This window comes from Echiichthys vipera, assembly GCF_963691815.1.
Source record: "Echiichthys vipera genome assembly, chromosome: 17".
NCBI lineage: Eukaryota > Metazoa > Chordata > Actinopteri > Perciformes > Trachinidae > Echiichthys > Echiichthys vipera.
Genome location: NC_139842.1, coordinates 15,467,358 through 15,475,146, shown reverse-complemented (window position 1 = coordinate 15,475,146; position 7,789 = coordinate 15,467,358).

Below are 7,789 nucleotides of genomic sequence, written 5' to 3'. Positions count from 1 at the left end.
TGTCCCTAACACTTCACACATTAAAATGTGTACACGCTTCCAAGAACCCTGATGTGGGCCTTCTATATGGTACGTGAGATAGGACTAGTGCAGTCTTTCTGCTATCTTTACCTTTATCTGAGAGGCCCCATGAATGGGCCAGCATAGTTTTGCTGAAAATGCAACAATAACACACCTATCACACTCCATTCCCTCTCTCTCTCTCTCTGCTGGGATGAGTGTGAAAGATAAACTGTCAGACTATCTCACAGAGATCAAGTTCCAAGCTGCACCATCAAGCCTAAAAAAACTCCCTGAGCAAGATAACGCTTGCAGTGTGGATATACTTACAATAGGCAAGAAAATGACTTCACAATATCTGTGTGAGGTACATTTTCACAGTAAAATTAGTTGTTTATACTGTACAATGACAGCCAAACTGTCCTGAATGTTTATTCATGATTTATATTGTAAGTCACATACGCAAAGTCCAGTAACATCTCTCCTGCTGTGCCACACTTGCCCAAGTTCTTACCACCCTGTGAACACTGACAGGAAGTGATTTCACTAAGTGGATCTATTTCATTCTGTGTAGGAGTCAAACTCACACATCCTCAGGGAACAGACCTCTGACCCTTTTGTGTAGTCAGCCAGGAGGCTCCTTCTACATGGTCTCTTTTTCTTTATGGTGCTTCATCCCTCTCCAGTCCACTTGTTTTCTCACTGTAAGCTCCAACTCAATATGCATCCCACAGAACAACACCGCTAGCTTTTCTCAGAATGTTACTGTGTTGTTGATGGAGAGAATGACAGGTGAAATGGGAAATACAGCTCATTTTTTCACTATAGAATGGACTTTTCCCAGTGTTTAGGCCCCCCATTGGATTGCAAGAGCGTGTGTGGGAGGAGGAAAAGGGAGACAACTTATGGTTGCAATTTGAAGATGCTTTTTTTAGTTACTCTTAAATGTGGGAAGTCAAAGTCATTGAGCCTGGGGCGTCTGTGGGAAGGCGAGCTTGAGATCTGGGAGAGAGGGAAGTTTAGATCTCCTGGTGGAATTCTCTCACTTTCAACCAAAGGAGGGCTTTTGGTTTTTTGGGGGAATAGGCTTGTTGAAAGTTGGGAATGCTTATTTACATTAGATTGATTCAGTCTGTCACAGTAACGGGGGAGGCATACAAAGTTAATCTGCAGGAAACGGAACATGCAGCCCACACCACATGTAGTTCTCTGTAATGTGGGAATCCTGAACCACATGACACTGTAAATGCTGGAATGAGGCCTGGAACAGAGTCGCAGATTATAGTTTAACCAGGGGGTAAAAGTCAGAAACCTTAGTGTAATTTAGTGTGATGTGTGTGTGTGTGTGTGTGTGTGTGTGTGTGTGTGTGTGTGTGTGTGTGTGTGTGTGTGTGTGTGTGTGTGTGTGTGTGTGTGTGTGTGTGTGTGTGTGTGTGTGTGTGTGTGTGTGTGTTTGTGTGTGTGTGTGTGTGTGTGTGTGTGTGTGAAAGTGAAAGAGAGGGAAAAGGGAAAGAAAATAGGAGGAGGAGACAAGGACATGGGCTCGTAATGGTGTAAAGTGCATCTTAGCCTTTCTCACTGGTTCCCAGAGTCCGCGCCAGCTGGATGGTAACTGTCGGGTCTTTGCTACACAGCTGCCCTCCAAACTGATTAGAGAGAGCTGGCTCACTTCACCAGCAACCATTGTGGACTCTTTCTCCAATCTGAAACTCAAATAAAATGCGAAAACACAAAAAAGATTACTTTGGTGCTGTTTTTTTCTGTCTATTATACAGGATATCAAATGTAGCCAGGCGACACCCATGACATACTTCTAAGCGATTGCCTTCTGTGAAGTAAGAGAACCATAGGTTTGTAAACAGAGGGGATTAGTGTGAAAAATTAAGCAGGGAGAGTGAGTCTTTGAACGTACATATTCTTCAACTTTTCAAAAGAATATAGCTGACAGATGTGACAGTTGACCAATGACATTGCCAAGCTATATCCGTTGTGCGCGTGGCTTTTTAAAGAGTGGCTGAAATGCAATCTCCCCATCTGTACAGGGGCCAGAGCAGTCTGCTCCCGCCGGAACACAGCACGATGAAAAAGAGCATCAAATCGGCGTGCTAATTCACAGTAAATCCTCTTAAAAGACTCCGTTCCTTCCTGTCACTCACACACATACAGGGGTCACAACCTTTGGAGTGTATGGCTACAGAAGTTTTAAAAACCAGAACTAAAGTGTCATAGTCCAGCCACCGGCCCAAACCTGCAGCATAAGAAATAAGATATCCACAAAACGAACCTGCTGCTGGAAAAAAAAAAGCACAAAGGGGGTTTCAAAGACACAGGCATGCAGATGAGGAGTCTGAGAGGAGTCATGTTGAGGAGGGAACGTGAGTTGGAATGATGTGGAGGTCACACAGGCTTGCTGGAACGACTGGGTGGTAGCAGGTGGCGAGCAGCTTTGATTACCTGGAGTACGTAAGAAAAAGGGATTTTACTGTTTCGTATAATACATGCAAATTAAGTCCAAAAGGCTTGCACTCTATTGATGTTTTTATTTTGTTGGGATGAAGGGATAGTTCTGTTTTTTGTTGTGGAGTTGTATGAGGTACTACCATATAGTCAGTGTATTATCTACAGTAGATGGTGGTTGGCACAGCCCTAGTTCGGAGAAGACGGCATGAGAACAGACACAGAAGCTAAGCAATGTACTGCTGTGGATGGGGGCCACCTGAAAAAGGCACATCTAAAATAAAACATTTGTATAAGTTTAAGTGTAGGTTAAATTTAGAATATTTCAAAGCTTTAGCTTGCCGTTAAACCCCCCAGTTTAAGTTTACACAGGGGGAACTGAAGCTGATATTTATGCTATCGTCAAAGCCACCAGACTCCATTGAAAAAAAACACCAGTAATTTTACCTTGCAGAACATGGAAGTTACTATTCTTGCTGCTCTTTTAAAACACCAAAGTCACACAATTACACAAACTAACTGATGTAGGTAGCGATAAACCAGCACCTCCCATGTTCTTTTTTAACGTCCTTCTACCTTCTTCTCCAAACTGGATGTGCCACCGCACATACTGTACTGTAGCCAATACACTAACTATGTATAAGTACCTCAGACAAACTCACTTCATAAAAAATGCACACTATTCCTTTAACCTCAAGAAAAAACAGATTTTCCTGTGAAGGGAAAAACATTTAAAATGCATTTAAAAACATTTAAAAGTCACATGCACATCAGAGATGATAAATACCTAAACTGGGAAATAAAATAAAGGAACCATGCCACATTTAACTTTTATTATGTGGTCACAGAGTAAATACTGATGCATTTATCACTTGTGTTGTGGGAATCTAATTTACAGGCTGGTGCACTGAGTCTTTCCATGACTCTGTCCAGCGCTGCCACTATCAGCGTGCATGGTTGGTTTCAAGTTGGCTAATCAGATTCAGTGTTGATCAAGTTGTGTTATCTGGACTACCACGGTCCACCAGTCTGCCCATTCTGTGAGCTCTTAGTGGGAGTGCAGTTTCCATGCAGTCATGAACTATAAAGGGGAAGTTGTGTTGGCCTCCTGCAGTACTGTGGGAAAGTGTAGCTCTTGCTTCCTCTGCTTGTTTGGACCAATCTGGTTATAAATGGACATTCACAAGCAGGCAGCCCTGCAAGGACAGCCCAGAGCCTTCTTGTCACATTAGCCTCTTTAATATTCCCTATCTCAAGAGACCAGAGTTCTGAGAGAGAGGTGCTGGGGGGGCATGCATTTTTCCATTCAATAGAGCAGAAAAAAATGCACTAGTATGTTTTGAGTGGATGTTTAACCCAAGATGTTTACACTAGTAATTTAGATTGATTGTCTGAAACATTTAGTCCCCAGAGATCTTGTCAGATTTCTGATTTATTGTTTTTTCTCCCCTTTTTCTCTTTTTTTCCCCGATTGTCTGCCTTCTCCCTATTTATGTCCAGCATATAACGAGATAAAGGAGACAAGAAAGGCCATGGTAGACAGATTCCAAAAAGGAGAATCCGATGCATCTTATAATCTATGAAAGTTTCACACGTCTCTATTGTGCACTTGCACAGTCTCAAACTGCAACTCCATAAGAAAACCAAGCTTGTGTAAATTGCATTCCTGGACCCGCTATCACCACAGATATATTCCATATCATTAGATTACAGGCCTGCTGAGGTCAGAGCACCCACAGAGGAGCTTCATTGTTATGTATGGTGTCAGATCAGAAGCCAGTGGGTGGGGATGGAGAAAGGTCCTGGCCTCTGTTCCTGGCCGAGGTTCAGATTGGACCCACAGCTGCACAGGCAGGGTCCTGCAGAATCTTGGGTCAGAGCTGAGCCCTGACAGGTGCTGCATTAAAACTGCCCTGAAACCGCTCTCTTTGGCTTAACGTTGATCCCCTCTTGCAGGCGCCCATGGAATGGTACTTTCTTTGGCATGCTGTTAAACCAAACGCCTGTGAGCAAAGCACAGGCCGGCATGCCATCAGGCAACTAGATGGGCACTAGAATATTCAACTGTGGGACAGATGTGAAAGAAAGAAGGGAAACCTGAAAGGAAAACTAATGCTGTAGGGAAAACACAGGGATAACTTTGATCTGAGGATCATCTTTTCCTGTCTCATCTTTTGGATGACTTCCTTTGTATGATTTATATCATTCAGAGTTCACTGTTATCTCATGCCTGCCTCTCTCTTCACTCACATTTATTTGCAGTCTTATTTACTCAAATTCTGAGTTGAAACAACAAAACAGCAATGCAGCTTTGGAATGAGAAAAAAAAACAAATTACTGAGTCTTCTGGAGAAGTTTTGTCTGTGTTCCTAGAATCTCCCAGTTGAATGTAGTAGCAGCAGCAGCTGTCACTGTCGCTCGCTCTCTGGTGCAAAACAGCCTTATGCTTTTAATGGGTGATTAGTGTCAGATATCTGGCTTCTGCCGCCTGGGGCTCAACTGTGGGAAATAGTCGTGCTGGTTGCACCTGATCCAGAGCTCAGTTTAGAGTTTCCTCCTATCGAAGGAGGAACACAGGGATCAAACACACACAAAACAAGACTTAGAAGACTGACTCGAAATGGTATTTCATTAAGGAAAGCCCCGGAGCCTCTCCAACCATCACTGGGCCAAGGGGCATAGAGCACAAGTTAACCCTGCCACTTCTCTGCCTAAAATCCCCTTTACCATTATACAATATGACAGTTTGGCTAGCCTGTTCTGTGAAACTAAAGAGGCATGCTGACAGTTATTGTGTGCATGCATTAGGGTCAGGTGAGGTGAAATCTTTGACCTATGAATTCATAGCTGATGTTTATTATGTATAAAAGCCTACACACCCTGAAACTGAAAGTAGAAACTCATTTCACCCTGATCTGTTAATAATAAGGGAAGAAAATTGGAAAAGGGAACATGGTGCACACAAAATAGTTGTTGAAATTTATTTTTGTGTTTTGGGCCAAAAAAACATCAGGGAAAGTATCATTATATTAACCAGCTTTGTCAAAATGTGTCCGTTTCCTTTAGAGTTTGCATCCCACCGCAGATAAAACAATGGGATCCTATTGTTTTTGAAATTTTATTTTCAGTATTTAGAGGAGATGACTGTCTAAAAGAACAATTGCACACATCCTGGTTCCATTTATCTGCAATATCGAATTTACTGGATTTGGCTTTCTCTGTTTGCGTGTATTGCAACGGATCTGCAACCTCAGTCCTCTGTGTCTTCCCAGCAGCCGTGGGCTGACTCAATCACAGAGTGATGAGGACCATGTGGAACAGCTCTGAAAAAGCATCGGCACCTAATCACCTGTGTATTGCACAACAGCCTCATGCGGCTGTTTAGAGAACACTGGGAGATAGAAACAAACAGAAACAATGACATGAGCATTTGGTCGTACAGTATAGCAATGCTGATGCATATTGCCCCTCTCTCTTTCTGGCTCTACTGGCACAGCAGCATGTGAATGATGCCCTCACCGCAGCTAAGAGCAGTGGGTAGACGGCTGTCTGTGTGACGGCTGTGGTGTCCTCTCTAAGACAAAGAGAACTTGGCAGGCTGCTGGGCTGCGGCTGGATCAAACAGGGCCTGTTTATTGGACCTCTCCCTCTTTGCTCTGCGCTCATCAGAGGCTGTGTGTGAGACTGAAGTGTCTGAGAGATCTGCTCACCCCTCGAAGACGGGAACCACTCAGACCACACACAGGGCTGCTTCAACCACCACAAAGGAGGGCCAAAAACGACGCTGACACACTCACTGTGCATATGCTCTCTTTATGACTTCTTCAAGTCACCCAGTTCTCTGTATTGATATATCCCAGTCCTAAAAAATAATTTCTTTCTCTCACTCCTGCCCTTTCCTTTAGTTTTAGCCCATGCTGTCTCATTTTTTCCTCTCTCTCTTACTCAACTCCCCTCACCAACCCCCTGCCTTTCTTCTTTTCTGTCCCAATACTCACTCTGAGAACAATGTCCTGCTCCTGCTCTGTGTTTTCCCATGGTGCTAGCACAGGAATGTGTGCCTGTTAAAGGTGATATATATTTGCTATCGGGCTGAGAGAGAAGGCCTTCATTACTGCGGGATACAGATAGAAGGGTAGAGCTGAGGATGAACACCCCTTCCCAGGGATGGTATCTGAGATGTAGCCACTCCCAGTGGTAAATCTTACAACAACATGACAGCAGAAGGGAGTGGGTAGCATGCAAGAAAGTGTGTTGGTGTTTTTTACGACAGTTTGTGTGATAAGTGAGAGATAATGATCAGTGTGATAAATTTAAGTGGAAGATGTTGATGGAAGATCAGGTATGGACAGGTTGCTGTCTTATCTTTACATCTAACCGTTGGGTTCCCAGAGACTTATTGGCACTCAAGGATGACACACGTACAGTATGGAAGATTTCAAATTAAAGTTGTGACTGTAAGAAAGAAGACAGGTAAGAAGAGAAGAGGAGGATAGAGTCCCTTCTCTATCTGAGCCCCTTTCCTATAAATGTTGTGTTTGACTGACAGACTGTTCTTATTCTCCCACATGCTCCTATCGCTGCCCTTGATTCCCACGCTGAGCACCAACGCTGATGATGTAGACTCGAAAACACGGGGACAAATTCCAGGATTCTTGTTGTGTGTACAAATCTATCACAAAGGGAGAGAAAGGGGGCCAAGATGGCACTGCAAAAACTGTCCATTTTCCGTGTTGAAATCCAATTTATTTGAAAACATTAACAGTGCAATTCTTATAAGAGGGTTGTCTGTGTTCATGAGATTGTAAATTAGCAAATGTGCTTTGAATGATTGAAATGGATGATGAAAATTAATGTAATTGGTTTCAGCCTTCTCCAAAAAACAAAGGGCCTAATGAAGGTGTTTTTCAAAATATGCAAAATGATTCTGCTGGTATGATTGTATTTTGCAAAGTGCCCACTATTTATATTTATTTATATTGGATTTGCATTTCACTTTTGGAACCAGAACTCAATTGTTTGGTTTCAAACAATTGAGCTCTGGTTTCAGAAGGATCTGATTACACTGAACGAGCTGTTTGTAGTAGTTCAATAGCATTTTTGGAGCTCTGCTGGTTACATCTGGTATTTGGGAGGGCTGGGATAGAGTTAAAATATAGTAGTAGCTAAACCACAGTTTTTAGTCGTTTTCTCATATTTACTCTGGACAATGTCATGTCTGGGCATTCTCCAAAGTGTCCCTTTCACACATGTAACACACAACAGGAAATTGCCCATGTCAGATGCGTTCTCACTTACTGAAAATACTTATAATGATACTTGTTTTAGGTGA